The sequence below is a fragment of the Saccopteryx bilineata genome, chromosome 2 (assembly GCF_036850765.1).
Source record: "Saccopteryx bilineata isolate mSacBil1 chromosome 2, mSacBil1_pri_phased_curated, whole genome shotgun sequence".
NCBI classification, from domain to species: Eukaryota; Metazoa; Chordata; class Mammalia; order Chiroptera; family Emballonuridae; genus Saccopteryx; species Saccopteryx bilineata.
Window position 1 is genome coordinate 292781963 of NC_089491.1, and position 15056 is coordinate 292797018.

Here is a 15056-nt window from a genome sequence, read left to right on the forward strand (position 1 = left end):
ATCCCCTTGAGGTAGGGTTTGCCAGGAAAGTGTTTTTTGTGTTTTTTTTTTTGTTTTGTTTTAATGGATTGATTTTAGAGAGACAGAGAAAGAAAGGGAGATAATGGGAGAGAGAGGTGGAGGGAGAGCATTGCTTTGTTGTTCTACTTAGCTGTGCATTCATTGGTCACATCTTGTATGTGCCCTGACCAGGGATCAAACCCGTAACCTTGGTGTTCTGGGACGACAGTGCAACCAACTGAGCTAATCAGCCAGGGCCAGGAAGGTTTCTTGAAGACAGTTTGCTTATTTTCTTGGCTGCTTACTGCAAAGCAAGTTACTTCATGTTCTAGTCATTGAATTCCATATGCATTTTGTTCTTTACCCACATCATTGGCATATCTACATGGAGGGGGGGTTGTCTCATCCAATTCAAGCTGATGCCTAGTTTTCTTATCTCATTTTTAATGATTATATAATGTTCAAACTTAAGGCCAGCTTGAGATAAATATAGCCTTTTAATCTGCCTTATATCCTTACCTGTGTGTGACCATATCTTCCAGTGGGATTACACTAGTGATATACAAGTGTTGTGATAATAAGAGGGCTTGTTTTGACCACAATTTAATTATATACTCCATATCAAAACTTCCCATTGGCTAAACATTACCAGGGAAATCCTTGGGAGAACCAGTTTTTACTGAGTGTGTGATATGCTAGATGCTGTGCTGTGTATTTTAAACAAATTCACTCAGTGGTTGCTCACAGTGACTTCAGCTGAAGGAGGGAACTGAAGTCTACAGAGATAAGCCCAGTTGCATAAGATCATATGATGGAGTTAGGCTTCACACCTCGGCTCCTCTCAGCCCTGAATTCATACATTTGCCACTACGCTAAAAGCTTCCCTAACACAGGACTTGACAAGGATTCCCAGAAGCTGGGAGTGCACCAGAATCGCAGGCATGCCACAGCCACCGAAACCACTGCCACTGCCTATTGCGGGCTGAGCTGGAGTCAAGCGTTGCTGGGTGCTCCGGGAGGTGCTGTGGAACTGGGTGAGGTGTGTAGCAGGGAGGCGAGGGAGAAGGGAAAGACAGTGTGCAAAGATGTTCCTCTGTCATCAGTTTTGTGTTTAGTTACAAACACTCTGTACCAAAGATCTGTGTCCCCAGAGTTATAGCTCTACAGGGACATTGGTCTCTCAGTCTGCCCACTTATTCACAGCTACTCTGTGCTGTCTCTGAGGAATCTAGATGGTATGATCACCTTGTGGATCCAGAACCAGTGTCCCCTCTGACCAGTGTCTTAGGGCCAGGGCCAGCCATCTGGTAGAGTGTCATTCAACTGTTGCAGTGCCTTTTTCCCTCAAGGGTCTCGTTGCCTGTTTTGGCATTTAGCCTTGGACAAAGAAAACTCACTCCATCACATCGGCTTTTGTAACTTCAGATATCTGGGAAAATACGCAGTAATCTTGGTCTCTTTCCTTTAGAAGGCTTTGGGCTCTTTGTGTAAATTGCATACCCCATTTTCAAAAACTTCCACATTCTTCAATGGCATGAGAGGGGTGGATCGCTGTCTTCTGCTAAATCCTGGATCCTGGTTTCTGATTCGCTCAGTGAGCTCTCTTTATCTCAGAAACAGAGTAACCAAGACATGCTTCTTTCTAAACAAGGTGGCAGTACTCTCTGGGGGCTGGGAGCTTCTTGAGCTCAGTCCCTGACTTGTGGCTCCTGAGCTGCCCACCCTGTTGCCCTCCGTCTGTCTGTGAAGCGGCGCTGACTGGAGGACAAAGAAAGGCAGTGGCCGGGAAGCCCACTCAGACACGATATAGACATTCCGGGGCTGAAGTGGGGGAGCAGGAGTAGGGGGCGCAAGTTAGAAAGGGAGTGAATTTTCGCTACAGAACAGTTTTTACATCGAGGCAGCTTTTCCCTTTCCTCTTATGCTTTAGGCCTCTCGCTGGCTGGCATGGGACTCTTCCAAAGCCCTGGGAGAGACTCTATACTTTTATCTGTAACTTTACACTCTTTTTCTTTTCTTTTTCAATTATCGTTTACATTCGATGTCATTTTGTATTAGTTTCCGGTGTGCAGCATGGTGGTTAGACAGCCACATGCTTCACAAAGCGTTCCCGATATTTCCCGGACCCTGACGTATTCTTACGCCAGCCTTGGCACACTGATGGAGTATATTTTCAACAGTTTAGGGGGGAGGGAGGAATTTTGTTCTTATCCACACAACAGTGAAGTTTTCATACATTTTGACTTTTGTTTTATTCATATTTACTGAAAAGTTCTCATTCCCCCTTACCCCCCCCCCCACACTTTCTTTTGCCGTTCAAGCTCTGGGCAGAACATTTAGCAGTGGCAATTTTTACTACAAGCCAGCCTGGCTTGATCTTGCTATTTAAACTGCCAGCAAGATTTATTGAGAAGCTGGTAAAAAAGGAGAACATCTCAAATCAATTTCACTGAAATGTACTGGAGGATGTAAATAACCCTTGGTTTGAAAATTCGGTTAATAGTTCTGTCAGTCCAGAAAAATGTCACTGCAGAGAGAACAGCAGGGAAGGCTAAGAGAGTGTAGGCTTATCACAGGAGGGCGTGTTATGATCTGTATCTTGAATAACGTGGTTGAGGTTAGTAATATGTTTACTTCGGACACAAGATGATTAATTTCAGTAATTATTTGTTGTTGTATCAGAAACAGCTGTAGAGTCAGCAAATGATGTGCCCCAAGCCCTGAAAGGCTGGGATCACAGGAACAGAACAACTTGATTAGCCGTAATTCATTAACCAGAGTTCATCTATAATCTGCTCTTTGGATAAATATGTGTGATAACAACAACAACAAAAAGAAACACACATAAGGCTTTTAAGAAATAATCACATTTCCAGAGCATATCCTAGGATTCAGTATAAATTCAGGCCAATCTCATGTATCATGTACATCTCTATCCAAACAGCTGTTTAATGTGAATTATTAAACAAGACGTAGGATACTGGAATAATGCCAATCTTCACATCCAAAATGCAGTTAATTTTGTTTATTATATAGGATATAATAAAGCAAGGAAATGAGCTGATTATATTAAGAAAGCATTCTCCCTAGCCAGGATAGAGACAAGGAAGAATTTCTATTTCATTGTCATCTAACAAGAAACTTCAGTGAATAAACCTCAGCCCTTAAAATCAGAGGTATCGTTGTGTTTCTAGGTCCACTAGCAAAGCCTTTCATAGCAGTCTTCCACATGTAAGTGTTGACTTGTTGGCTTTCAAAACTTGCCGATATTTTTATTAAAGACAAGAAATATATTTTTTAAATGGCTTTTCCAAGAAAACATGACTGTCTGCATCTGGCATCTTGGCCAGAACTGTTGGGTGGGCAGCCATCGTTAGCAGGTCTTTCCACCATGGATGCTGCAACCCCCTGACGGAGCCTCCATTCTCTCTCGCCTGGACCACTGCAGTAGCTTCCTAGAGAGCCTTCCTGTCCCTCCCTTTGATCCTCAGTGGTCTGTGCTTAGCACAACAGCTGAGGGAGCTTTTAAAATCTATGTGTCACTTCACGGTTCTCCTCAGCTCAAAACCCCCATGACTTTCAATCTGTCTCAGAGTCAAATCAGAATCCTAACAATGGCCTTCAAGGCCCTTCATGACCTGCCCTGCCCCTCTGTCCCTTCCATTACTGGCTCCACTCATCCTACTCATCCCCTCCACTCCAGCTGCTCTGGCCTCTTTGCTCTTGCTCATGCCAACCTGTTCCCTCTGTCTGGATGCTCTTTCTACAGTTGTTCTCCTCCCTGCACACTTGTTGGGCTTTTATTCAAATGTCACTCTCTCAGTGAGACCTTTCACTCCCTTCGTCACTGCTACGCCTCCCCAGGAACACCCTCGTCCCTATCCCTGATTTGTTTTTCTCCGTCACTCTGATCATCTCATGGTTTAGTCCCCACTTATTTTATTGTCCTTCTTCTTCTACTGGGATGTGAAGTCCACGGAGGCAGGGATTTTAGTCTCTTTTCTTCTGCTGCCTAGAATCCTGTTTGGCCCATAGGAGTTGCCAGTAAATATCCTGAATGATAGTTAATGAATAAATGACTGATGAGGGCTTTTTTCAATAGCTTATTTACCTATTTACAAAAGAGGAGAGCAAGAGAACCCAGAAAGAAGCTAAATGAAATTCTTATGGTGGATTAGGGTGCTTAACAAAAGAAGATGCAACAGAGGGAAAAGGTAAAGCATTCTGATGCCATCGCACAGGCTGTGGGATTTGACAAAAATACATACAAGAGCCGGAACATAGAGACTGACCGTTACATAATGACATCTCTTTCTATGTACTGGTATGAAAGAAACAAGGAGGCTATAAAACATTCTTTATCAAGGTGATCATCTTTCTTTCTTTTTATTATTTGTTTGTTTGTCTAATCATATATGTTATAAAAGTTAATGGCAGTCCATTTAGAGATAGGCCCTTTCCCAGAACCATGACAAGTAAAAGTCCATTGATGCCTTTTTGCTGCTGTTGAAGTGATTATTTATTTATTTATTTATTGTTGAACCGATTTTTAAATGAAGATGTTTAATAACTTCAGTCTTGTCATTGATTACAGCTGTCCCTAGAAAGTGAATTAGAATGTAATTTTTCCCCTTTCAATCAAAACCTGATATAAAAAGAGCTATTGCTAATTTGCAGATGGGCAATTTCAGCATTTCATGATTTGGGCTCCTAATTTGTTACAGAAGAGCACTTGCTTGTCCGCTCATTTGCAAAGATAGGTGAAGCATTTAGCCAGTGTGGAATGAGGGGGTGAGGTTAACACGTGCTCTCAAAGGCATAGCCTACCTCCTGGGTGAGGATGGCTTTAATAATCCAAAATATACGACTCTTCTTTCAGACAGTGATAACAGAATACTTGAGTTATTCTTGTCATCTCCCCTTTCCCTACGAGCTCTAGAACTCACATCGTTACTGGTTTTGGTTCTTTTCATTCCTTTGATTGAAAACTAACCTAAGCCACAGGACAAAAAGAGACAATTGAATCAATTTAGGAAAGCATAAACTTTCAGAATATTTTGAAAATTTTTTTATTAAGAGATTGTGACAGCTTCTACAAACATAGAAGTAGAAGATATCTTACCATTCTCAGAGATGTGTGGACCAATGAGTGAAGACATGAATGAGAAAGAATACCACACCCTAATGTTAGCAAAAGTGACACCAATGAGGCAGCTCCCCAAGGCCGTGGGAATGTGGAGACTTAAACTGGGTTAGGGGAAAATAGTCTAGGGCAACAGCGCAGTTGGGCTTGATGAATTTATCTGTGTGAGTAATGGATGGTTGAATGCAGAGAAAGTATATGCCTTCCCATTGATAGCATGTAATTATCACTAATGTGGAATATGGTCTATTTTTAATTTTATGATGCTTTGTAAGTCTAGGAGATAGGCTCATCAGGAATGTCTATTAAAGTTCATCTTTTTTGTAAATTATCTCTTTATCAAGTTAAGTCTTAGAACTTTTACTAAATGACTTATCTGATATTACCCACGAACTTGAGGGTCTTAGCAGTATTTCAGCATAGAGTGATGGGAAAGACAATGCTCAGTTTTTAAGGTCTGGCCACCCACACAGATTGAGAAAGGTTGTTGTTATTCACCATAGGCTCTGGGGCCAGTGTAAGATGGGGTGAGGGACTGAGTGAGGTGGAGGTTATGCAGGAATGAATGGCCCACTTCCCTAAGAACTGGGCTAAATCTCCTGCAGCTTTATTTAGTAAGAATTTTATGGCTGACCAAGTTTCAAAATCTGTTTTCCAGTCTGTGGGTGTTAATCATCAACAAGTCTGGCTTGTTACTGCAGCCAGCCCAAGTAGGAGTGCTCCAGAGAGAGCCAAGACACAACAGTCCTGGGAATTTGGCAACTGCAGTGATAAGAGGGATGGAAAATCGTCTTATAGATGGGATTTATGTTCTTTGGTCTACAATGATCAAGGTTGTCAAGACTTATGTATAAAGTTCATAAAACCATGAAGAAGCATACACAGTGATGAATTCTCCAAGGGCAGGAGGACCTGGATCATATTCCCACCTGAAGAGTTGGCACTCACTATTTCCTCTGCCCGGAAGGTGCATGATTGCTTCTTGATAGTCAGGTCTTAGCTAAATGTCATGTCAACAGAGAGGCCTTTCTTTTTCTTCCTTTTCTTTCTTTCTTTCTTTTTTTTTTATTTTATAAAATTAACTTTAACAGGGTGACATTGATCAATTAGAGTACATAGGTTTCAGGTAAACATTTCCATAGCATTTGAATTGTTGATTATGCTGTGTGCCCGTCACCCAAAGTCAAATCATTTTCCATCACCGTTTATTTGTCCCTCTTTATACCCTTTCCCCCACCCCTCCTTTACTCCCCTTCTCCAAATCCCCTTCCCCCTGGTAATCATGTTTACTTTTATCTATCTCCATGAGTCTCAGTTTTATACCCCACGTATGTATGAAATCATACAGTTCTTTTTCTGATTTACTTATTTCACTCAGTATAATGTTCTCAAGGTCCATCCATGTTGTTGTAAATGGCACTATGTCATCATTTCTTATGGCTGAGTAGTATTCCACTGTATATATGTACCACATCTTCTTTATCCAATTCTCTATCAAGGGACACTTTCGTTGTTTCCATGTCTTGGCCACTATAAATAATGCTGTGATGAACACTGGGGTGCATGTGTCTATGTATCAATGTTTTTGAGTTTTTGGGGTAGATACCCAGTAGAGGGATTGCTGGGTCATATGGTAATTCTATTCATAATTTTTTGAGGAACCACCATACTTTCTTCCATAATGGTGGTACTAATTTGCATTCTCACCAGCAGTGGATGAGGGTTCCTTTTTCTCCACAGCCCAGGAAGGCCTTTCTTGATACCCCAATCTAAGCTAGTTTCACCTGTACTCCCTTCCCTCCCTCTCTCATGTCATCCTGTCCGCTTTTCATCATACACTCGTTATTATGTGCAATAAGTGCTTATTTGTTTATTGTTTGATTCCTGTGCTGGCACAGAAAAGGGTGTTAGAAAAGAGAGGTAAGAGGAGAACAGAACAAGACTGGGGTTCAAGAAGCCAGATGAAGCAAATAGATGAGGCTGAAAATAGGTCAGTTTTCAGACTGTGGAATTGCAGAGCCTTGGGTGGTTGGGGTGCAGCAGTCTCTGACACAGGAAAGCCATGTGGGCCCGAGTACTAGGAAGTGAAATTATAGAATGCCTGCTTGGCCGTTCACAGTGGTTGATTGGAGCTTATTTAAAGCTTTCTCCCTCTCAAGCACCGTGTTTCAGAGACTAGATTTGAACTTCAGATGAGGGAATCAACAGCCCTGAGCCATGAAATCAGAGAGGCATCGAGCACTTGGGTGCCGAGGAAACCTACCTTCCAGCAGTATGTGGATTATCTGCATCAAATCCAAATGAATTTAAATGCAGCTTTATAGAGTACAGGGCAGGAAACGCTTTAGAAGTTTTTTAATGAGCAGAAAGCAATAAATGGAAAATAATACAGTAGTCATAATTGCTCATTTAGAAGATCTACATGCCATTGGTACTGTTTTTAAGTTGGGTCTGGTTTAATTTTACTGAATTTAAAACAAATTGGGTTTAATTATGCCCTTCAATTCCCTAATCCTGTTTCTCCCTAACTTCTAAAGTTTTTTCAAGTACAGATTTTCTTCTCACAGAGGGAATATGGAGCTTAGTGCTGAGTGGAGGGGCTTCTCAGAGTAGCTGGGATATAAATTGGGGATTAAGAAAGGAAAACTTGCGTTTATTGCACATTGATTGGGTACCTGCCATCAAAGCCTACCAAGAACTTTCTGCCTAGCTCCGTTTTCCCTCGCAGTAGTAACACTACATACAGGGGTCCCCAAACTTTTTACACAGGGGGCCAGTTCACTGTCCCTCAGACCGTTGGAGGGCCGGACTATAAAAGAAAACTATGAACAAATCCCTATGCACACTGCACATATCTTATTTTAAAGTAAAAAAAACAAAATGGGAACAAATACAATATTTAAAATAAAGAACAAGTAAATTTAAATCAACAAACTGACCAGTATTTCAGTGGGAACTATGCTCCTCTCACTGACCACCAATGAAAGAGGTGCCCCTTCCAGAAGTGCGGCAGGGGCCAGATAAATGGCCTCAGGGGGCTGCATGCGGCCCGCGGGCCGTAGTTTGGGGACCCCTGACTACATACATATTAGAGGCCAGTGCTCTCATTTGACAGAAGGAGACACTGGAGGCCATAGACCTGAAGTGACTAAATAAGGTGATAGTAGGGTTCGAGTCAGAAATGTCTAACTTGAGAAGCCTCTGTACCATCTCCCTTTACAAATATTATCTTAACAGAGGGACATGGTACGAGGAGTGGGCAGAGGTTTTGTGGTGGGAGATGAAGAAACAGGGAGAAGGTGTGGAAACAGCATTAAACACAGAGGGAACAACTTGATCAAACGAACAGAAGTGGAAAAACTCATTCATTTACAAAGCTAAGTGAGCTCTTACATGCAAGACACTACCATAAAAGTTGCGTGATTAGTGAGGTCGAGAGTATTTGCGGGATGTCAGCTGTATGACCGATGAGAGGATGGGAGACCACTTAGGTAACTAGCGCCCAGAAAGGTCGGTGAGACTTTGATGGCTTTGCGAGCACAGAGAACTCCTCTGTGTCCTAGATGGTTTTTGGAATTGACTTGTTCTTCTCTTGCTTTAATGATCAAAAACAATCAGGAGTCACATGAGTCTCTCTGGGTTATTCTGGGTGAGCTTGAACTTCTAAACTCAGACTGGGGTTGAGCTACATCTTGAGGGTAGGTAGGTGGGTTACCTGGAGGCAGTGAGATTTATACTACTTTTTAAAAATCACTCTGCGCCTTATGACTACTTGATAAATCAATCACCAAGTAAAATTCTTGATAGAAAAATAAATGGTTTTATAATGTGATTTTGAAGAAAACAGTTGCAGAAGGGTTGCAGTAACCCCCTTATGTTGCTGTTAGCACTGCTGCTGTCCCTTTTAGCAGTGCGACATTTGCCAGAATGATTAATATTCTTCTTTTGAACCCACTGTGCTCTCTCCCTACATTTTTTTTTAATAGCACTTATCACTGTTTGGCAAAATGATCTCTTTTACATGTTTTTCCCCACCACTCAATTTTTAGTTCCTATGTGGCAAGGTGAGTTGAATCACCTCTGCCCCAGCTCAGTGCTTGCAACATAATAGGTACTTAATAAGTGTTTCTTGAGTTAATAATAATTAAGGGAAACAACTCCTCCCAGAAACAGGTTAGTAATAATAGTGAGGAGTACAGGGCAGCCTGTGCTTCCCCTCTAAGTCCACCTGAAGTCCTGTGTGGAAAATATACAGCTTGTTTTCTCAGGCGATGCTAATTACTACCTGTAGCACTCTGATCCTGCTAGGTAGTCCCTGAAGGTAGAAATGCATTTAAGGTTTGTCACTTAATCAAAACTGGTATGAGAGCATTATTTTTACTTTTAGTGGCACTTTTCCATGTATTGAAAGGGCACCCGTGAGCTTTGGAATGTGGTTTTCTCCACTCTGGGAACTGGAACCTGTTTTGAACTTGGTCAGTCAGTGACCTGAACAAATGCACAAAGTTCTCCGATGTGGCTCTCCAAGCTCAAACTTGATTTTTTTTTTTTTTTTTGTCTCAAAAATTTTATTGAAGGGAGTCAGCTACAAGTATCCTTTCATTATAATAAGAAGAAATTTTGCTTCTGGTTTCTGGTCATCATTTTTTGGGGAAATTTACCACCATGCACCCCAAGTGTGTCTCTATTGTCACGCAGTGATTGAAGGGATGGCGTCTCTCTCCTCTGGGGAAACTGCACAGGAACTGGAGATGCAGGTGATAGCAGCTTCTCAGCCAAGAGGATCAATATGTGCTCCAAAGTATTCAATATTTGAATGATTCTTGAAGTGAAGATGGAGTAGGTGTGGTGCTGACCCAACTATTTGAAGCCCAAAGCCCAAATTTATTGTGTCTATAGAGCAGAGGCCACCTAAGTAATTTGAGCCTGACACAGATCTATTGGAAGTGACACAAAGAAAATGTGGTCTTTTTCAACCCTCCCTTGAGGATAGTCAAGAAGCTTAATGCCTGGGATAATTTTGTTCCTTTTGGCTTCCTTAAACCATGTTACTGAACAGTTAATACACAGCAAGTGTCTGATCTGGCAGAGTTCTGTGCTGGGAAGAAAGACACAGATAGTCGGATGCTGTCCTTAAGGGACAGCTCACAATCTAGTTGAGGACAAGGGGCATTGGACACAGAACAGATATTACAAGCATTGACAAGGCACATAGGTGACAACTGTTTGAAAAATGAAACGAACTCTATACATGTAATATTTGTAAGGCAAGACATGACGAGTTGCCAAGTCATGCCTTGAAGGGAGGGTACGGCGGGGCATGATGGGAAGGATATTCCCCTGTGATTTCCGGGGTGGGGGAGGAGGCAGAAAAGCACAATGCGATTGTGCTTAGAAAAGGGACGAGTTTGCCTGTTTTATGTAAAGCAAAGGTTCTATTCAGAAAGATGTCCTCAGAGCTTTACTCCAGCAGCTCAGGACCTTCACACTTTGGCTACCTAGACTTCTGAACCACGCCCAGATCTTTCCATCTAGCTAAGCTTTCTCATCTTCAGACTCTACCTTAGATCTTACTTTCTCTCAGCAGTAATCCCCTAACCATTTACATTAAGTGGTTCTCCTGCACTGTTACTATGAACTGTTAACTGACACTAACCTCCTTGAAATTTCCAGTGCCTATTCTCTTCAGCTGGATTGTAAATTCTAATATCAGGCCACGTGATCCCAGGGCCCCAAATATTTATATAAATATATTTCAGTATTGTAATTGGCTGCATTGTTTACTCATCTCTGTCCCCCAAAGACTCCAAGAAGCCTGAGAGTGGGACCAAGCGGTCTTGCTGATTGCTTGTGGCCCTAGACTAAGTGTCTGCTACCCCCTGCAGTGCAGTAACTTGATGTCTAGTAAACTAAGGCATGAACGAATGAGTGAACAGACTCAACCGAGTTAAGGGGTACACGTTGTTGGTATAAGGGGAACGAAGGGCCTTTACCTCTCTGGGAACTTTCATAAAAAGTTGGGGGGCCAGGGATTAGGGAAGCATGAAGAGGAGAGAAAACGGAAGAGAAACGATGTGAGGATAAGGAAGGAGGAGGGATATTGTGTTACAGCCTGGTTTCTAGTCACTTACCTCCTTGATAATTTCATTGAGAGGATAGTTCATTTTATGTGAGTCATTTCCCAACCATCAGTTATTTGGACACTGATTTTGAGTTAAATTTTATTTGGTGTTCAATACTCTCTCCCTCTCATGCATTGATTTTTCTTCGTTAGCTAACTCCTTTAATGAATGTTTGATGACCTATTCTATGCAAAGTTCATAAAAACTTTAGTAACTGGATATATCTATATATAATAGTAATTAATGTTTTACATGCTTATTTTTCATCCTTTGCAATGGAAGTCCAAGCAATTGATTCCATCCCTTCAAGTTTCATTAGTTGGGTATAAGGATTTAGAAGGAAAGTCCTGGCTGCCTTAAATATTCTAATAACGGTAATTTGAGTGAGTCTCTTTAAAGTTTTCTCTAGTAGCTTACAGGGTGATTATTATTATTTTTTTCTCTTGGTTAAATTCTTCCCAACCCCTCCCCTTCTTTAGCTATTACTATGGAGTAAATGGCTGAGAACTTAAAGTGTGAAAGATTGCTTTTACATTGTCCTAATCCCTAACAATTTTTAAACAGGAAAATTGAAGGCAAGGTAGAAAAAAGGAGCTTTTCCTTATTTTTGTCCTTTTCTAATTCTGTATTAGATGGAGACAAGCAAAGACTGCTCTTAAATCGAGGTCATTTCTGATGCTTCTCTTAGTGTTAAGTGACACACAGTGAGTGTGTGGGTGCTGCCACAGAACCCCATGTGGTCTGACATGCTGTCATGTGTCATACTGTATTTCTATACCCAAGTGAATGACCAGGATGTGGCAAAGTTTACTCTTTCCCATGTCCATCGGTAAGCCTCACAAACTGACACTAAATGTTATCCTAGTAGCAGACCTCGTTCTAAGAACTGTGATATTATCTGGGACCTAGGAAACCACTAGCAAAATCCAGTAAGTGACTGTTGGACGATGGCCAGTGTATCAAATTTTCAGACAAATCAAGTTGGCATAATTCAAAATGGTGGGTTACCTGTTAAGTCTGAACACAGTGATGGAAAGCTACCTTGAGAGAGATATTTAAAATGATTAAACCTGCTTAATCTATTCTCCATGGTTCGTCCAACCTGGCCCTGGGGCACTCTCATTCTCCTCTGGCTAATTCTGCTGTTGTTAGGTCTCAGTTTACAAACAACTTCTGCTGAGCAGTCTTCCCTGATTCTCTTGTATATGCTATAGTTCTGCTTTGGTCACGTCAAGTTTGAAGAGTCTATTAGATGAAGGAAAATTGCAGATACATGAATTTGGTGCTGAGAGGCATGTTCCTGATGGACTGTGAGAAAGTTGGGATGTCTCTGGTCCCTATCACATGGCCTGGTACATGGTAGACACTTTCAATACATGTTTGATGAGTGTATTTACTCAACAAATATTTATGGAGCTCCTACCCTGTACCAGTCACTGGGAGCTGTGGATACAGCGGTGAACAAAACAGACAGAGACCTGTTTTCCTAGAACTTAAAATGAATGAATGCATGTCTATGTGAATAAATGAATGTTTCCAGGTGTCTTTGATAAAGTGATTCTTATTTTATTTTTCCTCTATCTTAAAACAATTTTTGGAAATATTAATTAAAAATCAATCTTTCCAGTGGGATTAATTATAAGAATAGTGTCAATAGAGACTGCATTATTTTGCTTTCTCCTTTTCTTTTGAACTTGATTTTTGTTATTATCTTTGTGTGCCTGAGACCTGCCTATCAGTTGGTGGTAGAGTCATGGTCGTGGATGGGTGTTATTTACAGTTGCTTTGGAATCGATTTCTAATTTTCCCTTGAAAAATGTTATTTGCAGGCATACTATTTTGCTAGCAGGTGTGAAATGGCTCTGTGTCACATGGAGAAGGAACAAAGTGTCACTTCCGAGGTTTGTGATTAAATTTCTTGATAGATTCTGCAGGCGGAGTGGGAGGTCTTTCTCACGGCGGTGACACTCCATGCTGCCAGGGCCTAGAAGTCAGAGGGAAGGGCGTGTGCTTCAGCGGGCGCCTGTCGCCTCACCACTGTGCTAAATGTGTTAGTTAGTACTCGGCGAATGGAGTCAGCATCTTCCGAGTTTTAGGGAGTTTGTGACATGGAACATCCAACAGTAATTCCTTTGCCCAGTGAACTTATCCAACAATACAAATAAGGGGTTCAAATGAATCATTTTATGTATTTGTGTTCTTATAGATCAGGTATCCATGTTCCTTCCCAGAGCAGAGTGTTCAGTTCCTACATGAACCCTACTCAACACGATGCTAAGAAATGTTGGGGGGTTTTTTGGACCCAGATTTTCATTGATACCCAGGAGGAAGCTGTGTAGCAGTCCAGAGATCTTTGCCTCATCCACAAGATGGGTATTGCTTAGGAAGTTCATTTCTGATCACGATTTTCCTTTCTGATTGCCTTAATCAGGGAAAAGACAGCCTTTCTAATGAAACTCACTTAGTACTTAAAATTACATTTTAAAAGGCTTGAACTTGAAAGAATTTAGTTAAAATGTTCACTATTAAAGGATGTGTTCCCTACGCTATAATATGTGCTTGCGAGAAAATTTATAGATCCTGACTTGGGAGAGTGGGGGGAACCTGGAGGAATGTGCATTTTGTGATTTAATACTTGCTCTCTACTCCTCCCCTCCCCCCTTCATTTGGATCTTTTGACTGCCTGGACCAAGCTTTCTCTAGATTAAGACTAGGAAGCTGGTTCAGAGCTTCCTCGTCTGCGAAGAGGACTCTGCTGGAACCGCAGGCCCCCTTTCCTTCCTCCCGAACCACGCACAGTGGATGGGAGAACCTGAGCCCTCAGGGGCAGGAAGTGATGAAGGACGGGTAGCCCGGCGGAAGGTTCTGCCACATCTCCTGTGGGTGAGGGCCAATACTGGGAAGATTGGAGCTGAGGAGAAGAGACTCAGATTCGTCCTTGGGAAATCAGACTGGCTGTCGTGGGAGGAGGATGGTGGTCAGGAGACCAGTTAGGAAGCAGGAGCTGACTGTTATCCACTCCCGTCCCAGCGCTGTGTTGAGGGCTGTCTGGACGTGGCCTACGTCTCTGCTTCTAGCAAAGAGTTTGGAGTACCAAGAAGTTGCCACAGTTGACAGAAATAAAACTAATTAATTCATCCTCTTCACTCTTTTCCACAGGCATGGTTCCATTTCCTTTCAGTGTTGGTAGGAAGGAAATTTTTATGGGTATTGCTTTTCTCTGTTTTCTTTCCGGGATCAGTTACTTCCTAGGATTCCAAAGTAGAGTGCCTTTTGAAAAAAATTATCAAAAGAATTGGAAAATCTCACTTTGGGAGATTTCCTGGCCCTTCTTCCTACCCTGTTCCTCTAAGCAAGCTGAATTTGTTTACTTAAATAGCCGTTGAAAAAACTCCTTTTCCACCTAAACTGGACTAAAGATGATGTGTTTCTGACACAGGACTGTGCTCCCCAGTGGCGTACCCTGCACCCCGACAGCTGTTGGTGCCGTCACAGGCTCCCTGGGGTGGGGCTTGAACGGCTTGCCCTGATGCCAAGGGTGTTGTCTTCCTGGAGGTTAACTGGCTCTTTCCTTAGTGAAAGAGATGGAGCAGTAGAAGAAAAACGGGCAGAAAGAGAAGAACTCAGGGACACAAACAACAGTGTGGTGATTGCTGGGAGAGGAGGACATAGGGGGTTAAATGGTGAGGGACAAAGACTTGACTTGGGGGGATGAACATACCATAGGGTCTACAGAAGATGTGTTGTAGAATTGGGCACCTGAAACCTATATAATTATGTTAACCAGTGTT

At 42.0% G+C, this 15056-nt stretch overlaps 1 long non-coding RNA gene across 2 annotated transcripts in view; it reads left to right on the forward strand.

Annotated features, from left to right (window-relative positions):
• The first annotated feature begins 890 nt into the window (after window positions 1–890).
• LOC136326032 (uncharacterized) overlaps window positions 891–15056 on the forward strand; it is a 146202-nt gene continuing 132036 nt past the window's right edge. For both annotated transcript variants that reach the window (XR_010729374.1, XR_010729375.1), the window contains exon 1: window positions 891–1039. This is a non-coding gene — a long non-coding RNA (uncharacterized lncRNA). The remainder of the gene's footprint in view (window positions 1040–15056) is intronic.